Source organism: Furipterus horrens, unplaced genomic scaffold (genome assembly GCF_987537825.1).
Source record: "Furipterus horrens unplaced genomic scaffold, mFurHor1.1.pri manual_scaffold_8, whole genome shotgun sequence".
Classification (NCBI taxonomy): domain Eukaryota; kingdom Metazoa; phylum Chordata; class Mammalia; order Chiroptera; family Furipteridae; genus Furipterus; species Furipterus horrens.
In genome coordinates this window covers 82,182,968-82,195,531 of record NW_028327178.1, presented here as the reverse complement: position 1 = coordinate 82,195,531, position 12,564 = coordinate 82,182,968, and the positions used below count along the sequence as shown (strand labels likewise).

Here is a 12,564-nt window from a genome sequence, read left to right as displayed (position 1 = left end):
TCACTCACTTACCTCTTGTTTCTTTCTCCTCCATGACTGCCTGGATAGGAAAATTAAGTCTCACAGTTTCATGGCTCTGAAAGGCAACCTCCACCCCCAAGTAAGCTTTTTATTTTAATATGTCTACCTCTGATCACCACAGGGAAATAAGAAATTGAGAGAGAAAGAGAGAGAGAGAGGTCATAAAAAGTTACAAGGTCAAAAATAGTTAAAATTTTTAATCTTTGAACACAAGCTATATAATATAGCTCTTGAAACTTTCCTAGTTCTTATTTCTTAGAAGATACCAGAAATCTGTTTAATAGGAGTTAGTTATTAAGTTTTGTTTTGGAACTGTGGTCCAAAACAGATTCTGGTTAGTTTCACTGCTGAAATTTTCTCTGCCAGCCAGACCATATTTTCCAGTGAGTGTCTAAGTTCTAAGGGGTTTCATTATGAACCTGCTCTAAAGAGACTTCCAGAAAGCAATGATGCTTCATGTTAGAGTGAACGTGCTACTGGAGGGGATTGCGAAATGAATATTAGACTTAGCAAAGTATTTTCACTGCCCAGTACCAGAAACCACAGCCATATGTGGCCACTGAACACTTGAAATTAGGCCAGTTTAAATTAAAATGTGCTGTAAGTGTAAACTACACACTGGGTCCTAAAGACTTAAACATGAAAAAAATACAAAATATATAAAATTATATGATATATATGCACCTCTTATTTGAAAAATTATGCATATACTGGGTTCAATATATTATTAAAATTAAATGAACTTTTTTTTACTTTTAATTTTTAGATTATTGAACAATCACATGCAATGGTAAAATTCTTACCCAATTTTTCCCACCAGTACTGTTTTACAAAACTATGGTAAAATATCACATCCATGAAATTGACATTGGTACAATACACTGACTGTACTCAGATTTTACCAATTTTACATGCACGCCTGTGTGTGTGCCGTGTTAACACCTGCATCGATTCTTATGACCACCACCACGGTCAAAATACAGGTTCGCTCACAGGAACCCCTGTGCTATGCTTCTGTAGCCACAGCCACCTCCCTCCCTCCTTAACTCCTGAGAATCTCTAATCTGTGTTCCACCTGTACACTTTTGTCATTTCAAGCATGTCATATAAATGGAATGATATAATGTGTAACCTTGTGAGATTAGCTATTTTCACTCATTCGAATTCGCTTGAGAGCCATCTAATTGTCATGTTCTTTCCTTTTATCACTTAGTAATATTCCATGTTTCTTTTTACATTTTTAGTGGTGCTACTAGAAAGTTTAAAATTTGGTGTGTAACTCACATGCGTGGCTTTCATTGTAATTCTTTGGACAGCACTGGTTTGAATGCACATTTGTTGGAAGTAATAAACAAGACCTTTTTATTGAATTTCAAGCATGCTTGTGTGAGTTTTGTTCAGCTAACTCTAAATCAGGTTATTTAGAAATGAACAAGGGAACAGTACTTTTTAAAATCATTTCAGAAGTTTTGCCTGGTGTGGCTCAATGGGTTGGGTATCATCCCTCAAACTGAAAGGTCACCAGTTTGATTCCTGGACAGGCCACATGCCTGAGCTATGATGTTTCTCTCCTTCTCTTCTCCCTCCCTTCCCCTCTCTAAAAATAAATAAATAAAATCTTTAAAACAAATTATTTCAGGAGAGTCAAATCCCCCCAGTATCCCTTTTACTTCCATCCTCACCCTCTCTCTCTCTCTTTCTCTTTTTTTGACCATTTTTTTCCCCAGTAAGAAAACCTCTGTGTTTCTGCCTACAAAAGAAACTTTTCATGAGGTTAGGCAGCAAGGAGGGGTGTCTTGCAACCACTGCCAGTGGTATTCAAGTACCCTGATTCGAGACTAATTAAATGGCTCATATTTATCTGATATTTTCCCCCTTGGGAAATTCAGAAACATTTTTTTTCAACTTAAGTTTCAAAAAAAACCCAGCTCAGTTAGCTTAGGAAGGAGGGAAGAAGCAGGACACAGACACTTCAGAGCAGATTAGAACTGAAGTACAGGATAATACCATTTTCAATTAAAATTGCCTGGGGAAATTAGGTAGGCAGAGAATAATTACCTGGGTTGGCACATATCCAAGTTTCTGAAACCAAGACCCTGCTTGAATGCTGTGAGGGATCACTGACAAGCGTAGGCAGCCAAAGACCTTGAGGCTTATGTCTGATCTCAGACATGTGTGTGTGTCCTGGTTGCAGTGCATAGTAATTTTAAGTCAAAGTATGTGGTGTGAGAAAGAAATTCAAACAAAACTGTAAAAACAAGCAATGCCACAAAGCATCGGATTAAAGAGAGGTTTTTCTGACAAATTTATGGTTCTGTAATTCTGAAATAGAACCATAGAAGAACATAAAGAGGACTGATTGAAGTATAGTTGTAGCCTCTCACCTCCTCACACAGAGGGCTCTGGCATGGTAACAGTCTCTGATCATGTCTTGTAGGACCAGGAAAGATCACTAAGTAAATGCCATCTGACACGTGGCTTGTCCAACCTAGTTGTCTCAATGAGTCATCAAAAGTGTGTCTGTAATGCAAATATCAGGATGTAATATTGTGTTCCCCACCCACTCCACCTCCACCTCCACCTCCAGTTACCTATTACTGCAAGTGCTGAGCCTGGGTTTCTTGGTGTCTGTGCTACTGGTGGCTGGTGACACCCTGGTACCATGATGTCCCCGCTTTGGCTGGGTGGAGTTGATGGAAAATGTTCGCAATTTTGAACACTAGATTTGTCCTTTCGTATTACCTAGAGCAAGGCTCACTTTCTTTACCATAGGAAAGGGAACTTGTGGACTGAGTCACCTGAGTGATTTGATGTTTCGCCAAAAAACTCTGCAGAAGACGTGATTCATGAGTGGGTGCATTGTCGTGATGAAGCTTCCCATCACCAGATGCCCATGGTTGTAGATTTCTGAATCATCAGAGTAGTTTCTGCAGAGGAATGTTCAAACTTAATGCAAAATTTGATGCAGATTCATTACTCTCTCAGTCATTTTGAATGTGGTGGCCACACAGTACACATGCTCACTCAATGGCATCTACTGCCCCCACTGACTAGTACATTGAAATCGTCATTGTTCATGCATGCACATTCCAGTCCACTCTCCTTGGCTGCCAGTTACAACATTGTTGCACAAGCTGTTCTTGTTATAGTAACAATGGTTTGACTTTATCTGCACAGATCTTGTATATTGCCTCTGTGTTACTTTCAAATAACTGAGTCAGGTGAATGAAAAAGCATTTAAATTGATTGAGTTTAGAAAACATAATGTATTTATGTATAATGTATTTAGAAAACATAATGTATTTAAAAATTTTCAACCCATGGCGTTAGTTGGGTATTTGCCATTAAAAGCACTTTACTTGAGCCCTGGCTAGTGTGGCTCAGTGGATTGAGCACCGGCCTGCAAACCAAAGGGTCGCCAGTTCAATTCTCAGTCAGAGCACATGCCTGGGTTGCGGGTGGGGTCCCCAATTGGGGTTGCATGAGGGGCAACTACATATTGATGTTTATCACACTCCCTTTCTCCCTCCCTTCCCTGTCTCTAAAAATAAATAAATAAAATCTTTTAAAAAAACCACTCTGTCCTTATAGGTAATAGATATATGCTTGTTTTACATCTCCTCTTTGTCCTTCTTCTGGAATGTCAGTGTTCTATACATCCATTTCATAAGGTTCAGTTTAAGTTAAAGGAGAGTGGCATTTTGTATAGATTTGGAATCCCAGCCTGGGAAGGAAAAACATGCAGATGACAAGTGCATGCTAGCAATCACTAGGTATTCGAGGTGGAACTCAAAGATGGCTCCAAGACTCCCGCCCCCTGGTGTACAAGCTCTGTATAGTCCCAGCACTGTCACTTATGGTATGTCACTCCTGTGAGTAGGTTATGTTGCTTGCCACAGTTCATTTTAAGGATGAGAAGTTATCTTTGGTGGGCCTGTCCTAATCAGCTAAGCCCCTAAGAATCAGCGGAGAGATTCAAAGAGAAAGGGATTTTATACAAGGGGGATTCTCCACCACTGGCTTTGAGGATGGTGGGGGGCTTGTGATAAGGAGTGTGGGTGACACCTAAGATCTGAGAGTGGCCCCCAGCTGCCAGCCAGCAAGGGCACAGGTCCTTAAGCCTTGAGTGTTTGACCACAAGGAAGTAAAATTGGCCAATAGCCTGCATGAGCTTGGAAGCAGATTAATTCCTCAGAGTCTCCAGAAAGGAAGGAGGCTAGAAGGCACCTTGATTTTGACCTTGTAAGACTCTAGACAGAGAACCCAGCAGTGGTACCAGTCTCCTGACCTACAGGCGGAGGGTATGGGCTTGGTGAGGACCCTGAGTCATGTTTGCTTTGTTCACTGTCATATCCTCAGAGCCAAGAACAGCGTCTAGCACACATAATTATTTGCTCTATAATTATTCATTGAGTGACATTGAGGAGATATAAACATATCCATACCATATGTTAAAATGTCAAATGTGATCACATTGGTGAAATGTGACTCTAAGGTCCTATGACTTTTAATGCTGTGACAGGGTACCATCTGGGATAACATAATGTACTTTTGGCTCAGCCATTTATCTTTTTTAACCTCAATTCCGTTGAAGGGCTGCGTCGGAAGTCATTAACTATGAAAGAGAACAAAGTGGGAATTGAGCCCTTCTTTATGGCTGGTACTGTCCTGCATGTCTTGTGTGTCTTATCTCATTTAACACTGACCCAGGCATCTGATATGGGTTCTAATATCACCTGCACTTTACAGATGAGGAGACAGTTTCAGAGAGGTAAAGTCAGTTGCCTGAGAGCACACAGCTGGTAAATGGTTGCCCTCAGCTTTATCTGATTGCCAGATGTTTGTCTTTGTCCCTTGTGCTTGCTTCTCTGGAACCAGCATCATCATCACCACCTGGTAGCTAATTAGAGATGTGGGAGTCTTCAAAGTCCCACCTTAGACCTGTCTCAAACAGAATCTGCATTTCATCCACCTAACGTGAAATCTGTACGCATGGTAAAGTTTGAGAAGCATTGTCCTAGTCCACTGGGTTCTAAACTTGGGTTGTCTATGAGCCACTTTTCTAGATTTGGTCAAATATATCTTCCACCTGAACTTATCACTTATCCTTTCCATTTAAGTATATTTTTAAAAATAAAATATATCTGGTAAATAATTATGGTAGTATGATAACATTGCTCTTGTAAATAACTCTCCATAACTATACTTATTGAGATATACTTAAGTTCAATAGAAAAATAATGCCATTTTCCATAAATAGAAGTTAATTGCTAATGTGCACACGGTGTATGTTATCTTTCCCTGTACCATTGTAAAATGCCTGTATTTTACATATAAACTGCACCATTAATAATGAACTGTAATGAACTGTAAAATATTTCCCCGTGGACCATCAGTGGGAGCGTGTTCCGCTGCAGAAGGCAGTGCTATGGTAGATTGTGAAAATGGCCACAAAGTCTGCCTCCCTGCATTTACACCTTTGCAGTGCGCAATGTTCCATCAGGAGATGGGACTGTTTTCTCCATCCTTTGAATCTGGGCTTGACCACATGACTTGCTTTGCTGAATACTTCGAGCTGACAGTGGGTGGGAAAGAGCAGAGACTTGAAAAATCTTGTACATTGGGCCCTGTCCTCCTGCCATTTTTGCAAACTTAAGACCACCATGTGAACCAAAATAACTGGTTTATTTAGGCCACCAAGGTTTGAGGAGGTTCATTATGCTGCACAAACTCACAGATATAACTGTTCTCTAACAATTTGCTTGTTTGCAAAACAATGATTTTTACGTTCAGTAGTAGATCAGAGTGAAATGATCTCTGTTTTGGTTCAGTCTTGTCCAGTTAGTCTTCACTTGAAAATAAAATCTCAATGTTAAATATCTTCAGTAGGACATTGAATGCTAGTCCTTTTGTGTTCGATATATATGTAGATTCACAAAAAGAGCCTGGCAATGTCACCCTCAGATGTTCGTAGGTGTTCTTCCTCTGCTGAGAAATGAAAACGTCACTCTTGGCTAAAGCTCCCCATTGCTTTGAAATAAGACTGTGTCTCAAACGCTGTGGCATCTGTCCTTAGTGGTGGTTTGCAGTGAGATGTTGGTACTTTCTTATGGCTTTGAGGCAGGTCTATGCACATACTCTTCTTTGGTGAGGATAAAATACAATGGCATGTATTTCCCATCACAAGGCACCATGAAAAATTATAGTAGTTAAGTTATTTAAAAATGAAAATATTCACCACTTACTATGTTTTATTGTAGAATGTGAATAGATGTGTCATTTTTTTAAAAAAGCCAACTAATGTTCCTGAGAAACTCACTGAAATGCAGTCTTAAAAAACTGCTTCATTAATGGAATGTAAGTTACAATGCATAAAATTCACCCACTTAAAATGTATGATTTAATGGTTTCTAGTGTATTCACAGGGTTGTACGACCACTAGCACAATCTAATTCCAAAACATATTCATCACCCCGAGAATTCGCACACCCACGCGTAGCCACAGCCCATCTTCTCTGCTCCCCCGGTCTTACATAACCACTAATCTGCTTCCTCCTCTGTGGATCTGCTCATTCTTGACATTTCATATGCATGGAATCATATAATAGGTGGACTTTTGTGACTGGCTTCTTTCATTTAGTATAATTTTTTAAAGTTCATGTTGTTACGTATATTTGTGTTGCATTCTTTTTATTGCTTAATAATATTCCATTACATGGATATACCACATTTTGTTTATCCTTTCGGCAGTTGAGAGACAGTGGGATTGTTTCTACTTTTTGGCTATTAGGAAGGCTGCTGCTCTGAAAATTGTACGTATAATTTTTTATTTTTTGTATGGGCATAAGTTTTCTTTCTCTTGGGTCCATACCTAGGCATAGAACTATTGGGCCATCTTGAAAATTCTATGTTTAATCATTTGAGTAAATGCCAGACTTTTCTAAAGTGGCTGTACCATTTTATATTCCCATGAGCAACATATGGGGGTTCTAATTTCTCCAAATTCTCATTAACACTTCTTATAATCTGCGTTCTGATTATAGTTATCCTAGTGGGTGTGAAGTAGTATCTCATGCGGTTTTGACTTGCATTTCTTTAATGGTTGGGTATATCTTCATGTATTTATATATCTTTTTTTGAAAAATGTCTAGTCAGATAATTTACCCATTTTTAAATTCTGTTATTTGTCTTTTCATTGTTGGGTTGTAATAGGAACAGAGAGAGAGATAAGAACAGAGAGAGAGAGAGAAAGATGAAGGGAAGGAGAGGAGGGAGGGAAGTGGGGAGAGAGAGAGAGAAAGAGGAACATCAATGTGAGAGAGAAACATCGATCAATTTCCTCCTGTATACCCCTCACTGGGGATCAAGCTGGCAACCCAGGTATATGTGCTGACTGGGAATTGAACTTATAACCCTTTGGTGTATGGGACAATGCTCCAGCCAACTGAGCCACCCAGCCAGGGTGGGTTGTAACAGTTCTTAATATATTCTTGATATAAGTCCATTATCAAATACAGGGTGGGGAAAAAGTAGTTTCACACTTGTTCATATGGGAAATAATACAATACTTAGTAAATAATAATACGAGAACAAACTCCACGTTTCATGTACTCACAACTGTAAACCTACTTTTGCCAGAGCCTGTATATGATGTGCAAAAAAACTTATCCCACTTTGCAGGTTGTGTTTTTACTTTCTTAATGTTGACCTTTGAAGCACAAATTTTTTAATTTGATGGAAGTCCACTTTTTATTTTCTGTTTTTGTTTGTGCTGTTGGGGTGATATCTGTGAAACCATTGCCTAACCGAAGGTCACAATGATTTACAGTTGACCCTTCAACAATGCAGATTTAGGACCCAAATTTTTCAAGGGTCAAATGTATTTTTTATCTAGAATTGGGAATCTGTGTATGTGGAGGGCAAACTTAAGTTGTATGCATATTTTTGACTATGTGGGTGGTTGGTGCCCCAACCCCACTGTTGTTCAAAGGTCAACTGTACTTTTATGTTCTATTTACTCCTAAGCCTTTTTTAGATTTAGTTCTTATATTTATACCTATGATCTATTTATTTTGAGCTAATTTTTGTGGACAGTGTGAAGTAAGAGTCCACCTTTATTCCTTCGCATGTGACTATCCAGTTGTCTCAGCACTATTTGTTAAGTAGACTATCTTTCCCCATTGAATAGTCTTGTCGCCCTTGTTGAATGAAAACAGATTTTGCTAATACCAACACTAATAGGGTTTGGGATTTGGGATTTTATCTATTTATTAGGTTTTCTTCTATGTCATAAAAAATACCTTTCCTCTTTTGAAAGACCAAATGCACACACAGGGACACATAAACACTCACAAAGATTCACAGACACCTACACACAGTCACACAGACACTCATACTCGCTCGTCCAATCTCTCTTTACCAAAGACCCTACTTATACCCTTCAACCCTTAGAGGAATAATAGAATGGAAAGGTAGGTTGAGGCCTTGATTCTAATATGACTACAACATCAAGTCAGTTGCATTAATTTACTTACCATATGCCAGTAGCTATATAGTTCATGACAAGTTTTATGCTGCTTCACTTCTCTGTAGTTGAGTATTTCAACATTGGTTTTCCCAAATGTTGCAATATTTTAATCATACACAGAATTAGGTTTATGGGAAAGTATGTCAGTTTTATGTGTGATAGTCGCTAGCGAATTAGAGAAGAAAAGGGGAAACGTGTGTCCAATCTTTAAATCTTTAGTTGCAGAAAGACTAGGGCAACAAGTAGTTTCTCAAAATAAGGAGCATGGTATTGCAAGGTCATTAATCAATAAGCTTTCTTGGAACTCAGCTTGTTTCACAGCCCCAAGAGGCATAAAACAGTTGTGTAGTTTAAGACCCAGCTCTGGGGGCCACTTAATTGTTTATCCCATCCACAAAGGTTTACTGAGCATTTACTTGGTGCTAGGCATTATGCTAAGTGCTGGTGATACACATAATGGTTTTTAATACACAAAATATCCCTGTCTTCGTGTAATGTACACAGTCTCACATTAATACATCGTTAAATATAAATGTAATATTGGAAATATGGTAAATGCCATGGAAGCAAAACATGGGTCAGAATACCTGGATTTGAATGCCAGCTCTGTGTGAATCTTGAAAACTCACCCAACTTCTCACTTTTCTTTTCTATAAAATGGGAACAGTCACAGTACATACACTTCAGAGTTTTTATGTGGATTAAAATAAATATAATGCAATCTATGCTTAGAGCCTGAGTCTTAGTAAATACTCACCAAGTCAGTAAAGTGTACGTGATGCTTTATATTCTCTAATTTTGTGTATTTAAAATGGAACATTTTTTTCTATAGAGAGTTTGGGATGAACTGGATTTTTTAGTTTTCAAATTCAATTATAAAAGTGCTGGGTTTCATGGTAAAATATTATAGAATATTTAAATGTTAGGTTAAAATGCAAAGGCCCCTCTTTGATGTTCCTTGAATACAAGATCTGAGAGCCACCGTACCCAAGAGTTTCTTGTTATCCACATGTTTTTGCATAAAACAGTGTTCATGTCTATTTTAGCACCGTGGGGTCATAGTATACGTATTACTATACTACTTGAGTTTAAAAAAATTAATACTTGGACCTGAGAATTTTTTCCTGTATCTATTTGTATGGATCCAGGTTCGCTTATTTCCTTTTAATAGCATTGTCTTGCCATGTGGGGATGTACCTTCTACCTGGGATCTTACTGTAGACATATCCTTACATAGATGATGACCTTCAGAAAACCCAGTTCAGACTTTACGGACATAATTTTCCCATGTTTCAGTCACTGTTTTTTCTGCCCCTACCTTTCCACATGCAAATTGGCTTCCTCTTACTTTGATGTACTTCTGACACCTCCTGGAACTCCCTGAACCCAACCCCATCTTGTAAAGACCTTGAAATCTAAACCATAAATGCAATGTCAGATCCAGAATCTGCATAAGCAACTTAACAAAGACAATACAAAAATACATATTAAAATGATTGTCGATAGATGGCAATTTGTTGTAAACCTTTCCTTTTCAACACTGTTCTTCTTTGAAAGGGCAAACTGTTCCTTATAAAGTGCATCTGAGGGCATTTTACTGTTAATCAGAAAAGTTCATTCTATTTAATTTTTGAAGAATTTAGATAGCCATGTTGTTCAAGTGTTGCTTAATTGTTTTGATAGGTTAAGAAGTTGAATTGTAGATCAGCAGCTTAGTAGAGAGGGTGTATAAACTCTACAGGCTGGGTGTAGTAGTAATATATCTGATTTAATGACTGTGTCTTCATCATCCATTTAGAAACTAATGTCACTAATTTATTAATGTGTCTTTCTGTTTAAAAAATTATAGATTCTGATTTTGAAGTATGAAGGGCTGTTTCTTTCAATGAAATTTAAAAGTTCTTTACATTGATTTTTCTTTGTCCTGTGTCTGCTTCTTCACAGAGGCCGACGCTGTGAGCGTGACTAAGCAGACATCACTTGCAGTTGGTCCAGAGCTATCTGGTGAGTATTCTGTACGCTGTGGTAAAGACTTGCTAGCTGTGGGGTTCTAGAACTTTCAGTATGTAAAATGAATCCCTTCATTCACGCTGATGTCCCATGTGACATGCCTCTCAAAACTGATTCATAGACATTTTCTTTTATGTGATGGAGCATTGGATCCCTGGCATTTGTTTTTTAGATTCAGGTTCATTCATTCTACCAATCTTGGGCACTTCACCTTTTACTAGATTTTCTACTTATTATCTGTGATAATCTTGCCTGCATTTAGTAAGTAAGCATCAGGTATTATTTATTTTACCATTCTCTGCAATTCTATCTGAGGAGAAATATGTGACTTGTTTTCAATCTGGTGCAAAATTAGTTTGAGAATATTTTCATTGATATGAAAAACCACAACTATGCTCATTGTCAGCTAGAATCCACCCTCCATTTTGTGGGAACTATGAAATGATGTAAATAAATTCTTCTAGTGCCCCTCTAATGTTCCATTTTACAAACCTTTGAAGAAATACTAAAATGGGAAATAGAAAGATCTTTAGATGGGCAAGTTTTATTTATAAACTTTAACTTGCCAATGTTTTATGAGAGCCAGGATCCTAGTCAATATGAGAGCTTGTTCTTATCTGACCCTTAAATCAAATGGCTATTTTCTAATTGCTATTGTAAGCATATAAATTGGACTATGTATCATTTCTTACTTCAAGGGACAAGCAATCATTTTATAGTGATCACATGAAAAAGATAACCAGAAACTTCCCTGTTCATCCCGACAGGTGAGCTCCAGGTCCCAGGCATTTAAAATCAATGCTGTTTTCTTTGCCATGTGTATATCACGTCAGACATGCCATCATCTTCTGCCAGGGTGTGGGGCTGATTTTCTTCCGCCCTTTCTGTAAGGAGCAGAAAGAATCACATTTCTTTTAGTGATCAGTATTTAATGATGACACAAGAATATCAAGAAAGTAAATTTATTATTGAATGTTCCTACTTACTTTTAGTCAAGTGCACTTTATTTTCCTGTTCCCCTAGGATGATTCATAAACCATGTTTTAGCAGGTGAACCAGAATTAGGGGTGGAGTGGGGAGCTGAATAATTCTTTAGGAACTTTAAATCAGACCAGATATGACATCTCCTTTTTAGTTTTTTATTTTTTATTACATTTTTCTGAACTACCCACTTTCTCTGCATAATAGTTGTATTATCCTTACAAATAGGTCATTTTTCATCAGCTATATTATAAATAATTTCTATCAAGAATTGCATGCTGAGTGAAAATAAACACTTGAGTCAAGAGTCCCCACTAAAAACAAATCAAAACCCGCACTTAGAAGTTGTTTGTTAAATATTTTAAGTCCATGAAGAAATTTCTCTGTATTAAGTGGTATAAGTGACATGTATTTGATTTTACAAAGACTTTGGGTGGATTGGGTCCAGGACAGCTAAAAGTGTGTGGGCTGCTCTTCAGTCCTCATAGCTATTGGGACTTGTTTGGACCTGGTGCCCAACACGTTACCGGGTTCTTGATTGTGATCCTTGTGTTAGTTTAGCCTCCTCCCAAAGAGAGAATTCCCCTGTATTTCTCTTCATCTGCTCCTAAAAATAAATCATTCTACTCTAGCAACATTACATTGGGTACTTTGTATTTTGATGGTTTTTTTAAAAATATTGAACTGAAATTTGATTCTTTTGTAATGTCTTCTCATACTCAATATTGGAAATATCTAGACCAAAGAACTTGAACTTTTCTGGTTGTGTCTTGAACACCTGCTTTATTTCCCCATGATTCCAACAGTAGATGGTATATTAGTTTCAATTTTTTTTACAATTATCATATCTACAATAGACATTCAGAATATATTTTAATTTCTGTAATGCCAAAGGTATATTTTAGAGCTTGTTTATTTATGTTACACTCAACTTAGCTTTTTATGTGTTAGGCAATAAACTCCTAAAATAGAAAATATTTATATGGAAAACAAAATGACTATTTTAGGATGTATTATCCTCACCC

The 12,564-nt window shown here is 37.7% G+C and overlaps 1 protein-coding gene across 3 annotated transcripts in view; it reads left to right on the top strand.

The window, feature by feature from the left end:
* Positions 1-12,564, top strand: part of PLCB4 (phospholipase C beta 4) — a 405,706-nt gene that overhangs the window by 125,896 nt on the left and 267,246 nt on the right. For all 3 annotated transcript variants that reach the window (XM_090286058.1, XM_090286056.1, XM_090286057.1), the window contains exon 2: positions 10,493-10,552. The gene's annotated coding sequence lies outside the window, so the exon portion shown is untranslated. The remainder of the gene's footprint in view (positions 1-10,492; positions 10,553-12,564) is intronic.